The 7,018-nt window shown below is 43.7% G+C and overlaps 1 non-coding gene across 1 annotated transcript; it reads right to left on the bottom strand.

Moving 5' to 3' along the window:
• Positions 1 to 250: 250 nt before the first annotated feature.
• On the bottom strand, positions 251 to 332 carry TRNAS-GCU (transfer RNA serine (anticodon GCU)). The gene has a single exon. It is a non-coding gene; the product is annotated as a tRNA-Ser (tRNA).
• Positions 333 to 7,018: the final 6,686 nt, after the last annotated feature.

Below are 7,018 nucleotides of genomic sequence, written 5' to 3'. Positions count from 1 at the left end.
TACTTCTTTCCTTTTCCCTTTTTTTTTCTCTCTCATCATTTCTTTTTCCTTTCCTTTCTTTTCCTCTCTTTTTGTATGTTTCTCTGTTCCTTTCTTTCTGTATTTTTCTCTTTTCCTGTCTTATTCTCTCTCTCTTTCCCTGTCTCTGTTTCTGTCTGCCTCTGCCTGTCTCTCTCTCGTTTTCTCTCTCGCTCTCTCTCGCTCTCCCTCTCCCTCTTCCTCTTGGAATCAGGGTAAAAAATATTCCCTTCGACGAGGATGGGATTCGAACCCACGCAGGGAGACCCTATTGGATTAGCAGTCCAACGCCTTAACCACTCGGCCACCTCGTCCTTGATATTGAGGGAAATTACATTAATGAAATGATTATTTTTCATAACAAATCTATATAAGTATCAGATGTACAGTACATTCTCCCTCCTCCTCCTCCCCCCCCCCCCCCCTCTCTCTCTTTCTCTCACTCTCTCTCTCTCTCTCTCTCTCTCTCTCTCTCTCTCTCTCTCTCTCTCTCTCTCTCTCTCTCTCTCTCTCTCTCTCTCTCTCTCTCTATATATATATATATATATATATATATATATATATATATATATATATATATATATATATATATATATATCCCTCTGTCCCCCTCCTCCTCCCTCTCTCCTTACGCCTCTATTTGGCGTGATTTACTTAAAGTGCTCTAGAAAGTCAGTGTACTCTCATGTACACACACACACACACACACACATATTTTCTGTAATGCAAAAAATTAATGTAATAACAACCACACTAAGTTCAGAGGCGCGAACGTGGAAACTCTAACCAAAGATTTCAAACAAAGAACCACGTGACAGCCAGGACCTATACAGCACACTATGGTCCTTGCTGTCTTACCATTTCGTTCTTGTTCATAAGGGCGATTCTACGTTCATAACAGCAGGTCCTTTCAGCTTTAGTTCCATGACGTACCATTAAGCCTCATGAACCGATCGGGAACCTCACGAAGGGAAAAATGACCTTCATGAGCCACTGAGAGGGAACGAGACTGACCACTGTATTATTGTAGATTTGATTTAGGTGAGAGGATCGTTATTTCGTATTACTGGCTTAGATTCGTGTTTTTTTTTAGAAGATATGACTATGTTGCTATCGTCGTAAAGTTAGTTATAGTGGAAATTGGTATGATGTTTGGTTATATAGGTATCTGAGGTTATTATGGGTACATGGGTTATAGTGTTGTAGATCGTTATGTGATCTGTTTTATATTAAGATCATTGCCATCAAGGTTGTCGGGGGCCTCCTCAGTGCCACCACTACCGCTGACTTAATGAACAGTTATCTTGATTCCACTCTGGGGTTTCGTGGTGTCAGTCCTCCCCCCCCTCCCTCCCTCCCTTCCCCGCCATCGGTATCGTTTTACTACCAGCATAAAAAATAGTTATCTCAGTTTCAATCCGAGGTTTAGTGTTGGCAGCAGACAAGACACTCACCTCCTGCCATCCATTCCACTTTACCGTCAGATTTAGTACTTATTTCAATCCTAATCCTAGATTTAGTGTTGTCAGCGCTCCTCCATCCCCTCCTCCTCTCCTCCCTCTCCCCCCACCACCAAATACCACATATACCATCAAGAATAAGCAGATAATCTATCCCTATTCCGAGCCGAGGTTTTAGGTGTTGTCAGCGGGATCCCCTTCTCCCTTCGCCCTGCCACCACTACCGCCACCCCCCCCACCTCACTCCCTCCCCGCTCCTCCCCCCATGTGCGTTGCCAGAGAGCTGTGACTGTAACACCTGCCGCACCAACAAACCTGTGACGTGTGGAAGCGGTAGCGGGAAGGTGGGGGGTGGGGGAGGGGAGGGGAAGAGGGAGAGACGATCACGACCACCGTGGGAAAATTTGATCCCCCACCTGCCTCTCCTCCCTCCCTCTCCTTCTCCTCTATTCCCGACTCTCCTTCCATTAATTCTTTTTTTCCTTTCCTACTCCATATCGTCCTCTTCCCTGTCTTCTTCCTCATCTTCTCTTTTCTTTATATTCCCTTTTTCCTATTTTTTTCGCCTTCCCTCTGTCCTCTGTCATGTGTCTTTTTTCCTCATTCTTCTTCTATTCTCTCTCCTCCTGTTCCCTCACCCCTTTCCACTCCTTCCCTCTTCACTTTTTTATCCCTTCCTCCCCTTCCCCCTCCTTCTCCCGCATCTCTTCTCTCTTTTCCTCAATTTCCCTCATTCCCTCCTCCCTCTTCCTCTGCCTTCTCGATCTCTATTTCCTTCCCTCCTCTCTCTTCTCGCTTTCTCTCCTTCTCTGCCTCCCCCATTTCTTCTCGCCTCCTCTTTCCTTTCCCCTTCTCCTCCACCTGCACCTCCCGCCCTCTCCTCCCCCTTCCTCTACCTCCTCCATTCCCCCCGCCTCCTCTTTCCTCCTCCACCACCTCCCCCTCGTCTCTATCTCTCCTTCTCCATCTCCCCCATTCCCCCTGCCACCTTTTTCCTACTCCCCTTCTTTACCACCTCCCGCCCTCTCTTCCCCCTCCCCCTACCTCCCCCATTCACTCCGCTTCCCCTTTTCTCCTCTTCTCCACCACCACCTCCTCCTCCTCTCTTCCTCTCCTCCACCACTCTCATTTTCCCTCTGCCTCCTCTTTCCTCTTTCTCCTTATCCTTCACCACCATCTCCCGCTCTCTCCTCCCCCGCCCCCTACCTCCCCCATTCACCCCGCTTCCCCTTTCCTCCTCTTCTTCTCCACCACCACCTCCCCCTCCCCCTTACCTCCCCCGCTTCCCCTTCCTCCTCTTTCTTCCTCCCCTTCTCCACCATCCCCCCCCTCTTCTTTTCCTCTCCTCCTCCTCCATTCCCTCCCAACTTCCCCTTTCCTCCTCCTCTTCTCCTCCACCACCACCTCCCCCCCCCCACCTCTCCGTAATAACACCTCGTCTGTTGTGAAAATGAAAACAATAGTAGTAATAATAAGGAAAATATGCATACACGTAGGGACCCCATTTATACGACATGACACGACAGCAATTACGACCATAACTGCTACGACTGACGTTACTTATTATGATAAACTTGATGATAATGTTGATAATACATGGACCACAATCCCTGTAATAATTGTCGACTATAATTGTCTCTTTCATTGTCGGAAGAATCAATTATTTTTCTCTCGTTCTTCCTAAAAATGGAAATAAGAGATACATTTGATAGCCTCTTTGAATTTGTGAATGATGGATGCAGAAGACAGAAAAAGATAACAGTGATAAATATGATGATAATAGATAGAAAGAGAATATTGATGCTAGATTATAGTTGCGCATTTAAATGTCATGGTTATTATTGTAATAACTCTCTGTGGCATTAAACTCACTTCTCTTGTTCTTCTTTCTTTCTTTTTGTCTTCTTCACCCTCCTTCTCTTCCCTGTTTATTTCATTCTTCCCCTCACCCCCCTCCCCCCTCCGCCACTCATCTCTCGCGCCGGAAATGCCGAACAGGTGTCACTGCCGGCCGGTGTTGCCATACAAGGTTCATCGCTATCTGTGCGCGGAATTCTCTCGGCTTTTTATCGTCTGTGTTAATCGAGTTTTGTTCTCCCCCCCTCTCTCCCTCTCTCCCTCACATCATTACTCCCTCCCTAGTTAATCGAGTTTTGCCCCCCCCCTCTCTCACTATGTATATGTATATATAAACATATATGTACAGACACACATACGTAGACATGTATACATAGATATGTACATGTACAAATAAATAGTTATAAATGTTTGCATGTCCCCGTGTTTATATGTGTATGGGTTTGTGCAAATGAATACGTTGTGTGTGCATATTCTCTCTGTGAAACCAACATCTCATTTCTCTGAGCCAAAAGACGAAGGTGAGTTGCCAACGCGCCATTTAAGTCCGCCATATCGCACGGAACACAAAGCCTCGTTACGACGTCCCCAAAGCGGGCCTTCGTTTGCTGTGTGTTGTTGTGGTCTCGTATTTTGTGCTCCTTTAAAAGTCCTCTTCTCTCTCTCTCCCTGTCCTTTTCTGCATCTATCTTTCTCCCTGTCTTTCTCTGTCTATGTCTCTCTCTCTCTCCCTTTTCTCTCTGCCTCTGTCTCGCTCTCCCTGTCTTTCTCTCTCTCTCTCTCTCTCTATCTCCCTGCTTGCCCTCTCTCTCTTTCTCTCTACCCCCCCTCTCTCTATCATTTTCTATACATATACATAAAGTATGCAATTAAGTATACATACACCTATATCTTTTCTTTCCCTACGTATTTCTTTTGCACAATCCCTCAGTGTACTTCTTAATTCCTTCACATCCTTCTTTTTTTACCTGTCTCATTTGTCCGCTTCCCTGCCTGTCTTTGTACCTGCCTGTCCTCTTGAACGTTCATCAATCAGCTGGAATTAAACCGAATTTATCCTCATCCGTAAGCGAAGAATCTATTTGGTTACGATTTGTTGCCATTTTTAGTGTTTGTTATGGTATGTTGTGTGTTGTCAGGGAGAGAGATCAAGTGGTTTCCGATATACAGGTGCAAGTATGTCGGTCCGTGGGTGCGTACACCTGTGCATTCCAGGTAAATGCCGAAGGTAGGGGTACTCTAACACTTGCGCCGCACGCAGATACAGACGCAGAAACAAAGACACAGACACACACACAGAGATACACACGCGCACACACACACACACACACACACACACACACACACACACACACACACACACACACACACACACACACACGCACACACACACACAAACACATACACACACGCACACGTACACGCACACGCGCACACACACACACGCACACACAAACACAAACAAACACACACGCACACACACACAAACAAACACACACACACGCACACACAAACAAAAACAAAAACACGCAAACAAACAAAAACAAAAACACACACACGGACCTGCAGTCCCCCCCCCCCTTAAAGTAAGGCTGAAAATTCCGCGTGAAACCGAGCGACGAAAAACCTCGATTGACTAAAATTACCCATCTCTCGTGAACGAACCTTTTAGGGAGTGACGCTTCATCATGTTTTCTCCCATAAGGATTTGAACGAAATTTTACGTTGGCATTTTTTCGTATTGGTTATCTTTTGAGAAGGCTTCCTGTCGTATTTACGTGGGAAATCAAAAAATGATAATTGATAATGAAATAAAATGATTTATTAATTCTAGACATTCAGATATCAGGAATAAACTAAACAAAAAAAATCTTATTAGGTGATGAGACGACAATTTTGAAATCCTTTGGATATCATCTTCAGGTCCTGTGTACAGTCGGGGTTTTCTGCCACTTTATCAACACGGAGGTGACGACGGAGGAGTGACGGTGTGTACAGTAGTTGCATTCAAGCTCTTGATCTCTCTCTCTCTCTCTCTCTTCTATCTCATTTCTCTTTCTCTCTCTATCTATCTGTGTCTCATTCTCTTTCTGTCTGTCTCTGTCCCTCTTTTCTCTCTGTGTCTCTCTCTTTATCTCTCTCTATCTTTCTCTTTCACTCTCTTTCATTACCCCCCTCTCTCATTATCTCCACCCTCTCTCTCTCTCTCTCTCTTTCACTCTCTCTCTCTCTCTCTTTCACACTCTCTCTCTCTCTCTTTCACACTCTCTCTCTCTCTCTTTCACACTCTCTCTCTCTCTCTCTCTCTCTCTCTCTCTCTCTCTCTCTCTTTCTTCTCTCTCTCTCTCTCTCTCTCTCTCTCTCTCTCTCTCTCTTCACTTCCCTCTGCTTTCATCTCCCTCCTTCTTCGTGGATAAACAATGCTAACGAAAAAGAAACTTGCAGCAGGGAGTCTCACTGAATTAATTCTAAGTAAAGATAACAACTGGTGACAAAATCAATTAAATGCCCAAGGTAACAGATCACTCGTAAATCCCTCTTAATGAATAATTTGAAGGGAGAATCTAATCGGATTTTGTCTTTTTAAGAGATTAATGGAAATGGAGATCCTGTGGGAAAATCCGGCCTAATCTTAGCTGCACTTACACGGGTTTTATCTCCAGTCAGGTCGGGCGGTCACTGGCTCTTACTCGCTCTCAGTCTCACTCTCCTTTCTTGCTTCATTTATAGGGATAGTAATTTCACACCGTTTATTGAGGATATTTTTACCCTTCATTTATAGAGACAATATTTGCGTACATTTGTAGAGACGATGTTTTCACACTATTTGCAGAGACAATAATTTTATACTTCATTTATAGAGATAGTATTTTCGTGCTTCATTTATTGGGAATATTTTTACACTTCATCTATAGAGACAGTAATCACATACTTCACGCATAGAGACAATATTTTAACACCATTTATAGAGATAATATTTTCACACTTCATTTCACCGTTCATTTATAGGGACATTTTCACACGCATTTACAGAAACAATATTTTTACACTTCATTTACAGAGACAGTAGCAGTAAGTGGGTATATATAAGTACCTTAGTGCTGCTTTGTCTACCTGTGTTGAAAGTATTGATCCCGACGCTGAATCGCTGTGAGAATAACGACTGTATGATCTCACGTAAATCCTCAAAGAAGTGGAAGTACTGATAATCAGTGACCTAAAAAGAGATGACACATAAAAGGCTATCTAATATCAAGTTTGGGTAAATAGTTATAGCATAAAAGCTGGGTGTTGCAGCCATGGGTAACGTGTCTGCTGAAAGTAAAATGACATGAATTTGTGAATTTGAGGTCGCCATAAACTGCTTGTTGGCACGCGGTGGAACCTCCATGGCGCGGGGGCTGTCTACTACTGTCTAATTCAACAGCATTTATCACATAACTGCAAGGATAAACAATACTAGGATTGAGATTTTTGAAAAGAAGTTGTAGATAACGCAGGGAATAGAAAGGGTAGGAATCGGAGTTAAAAAGATATGTTGTAGATTATAACACTCAATTGTTGTCATTTCTAAAAAGATATGTTGTAGATTAAAGAACAGAATTGTTATCTTTTCTTTCTGTGGATTGGCTTGGTTTCTCGTGTTCTTACTTACGTTTATTTATATTTCAAACGTTACCTTG

Source organism: Penaeus vannamei, chromosome 15, assembly GCF_042767895.1.
Source record: "Penaeus vannamei isolate JL-2024 chromosome 15, ASM4276789v1, whole genome shotgun sequence".
NCBI lineage: Eukaryota > Metazoa > Arthropoda > Malacostraca > Decapoda > Penaeidae > Penaeus > Penaeus vannamei.
Note: the sequence above shows the minus strand (reverse complement) of the source record. Positions and strands in the feature narration are given on the sequence as shown.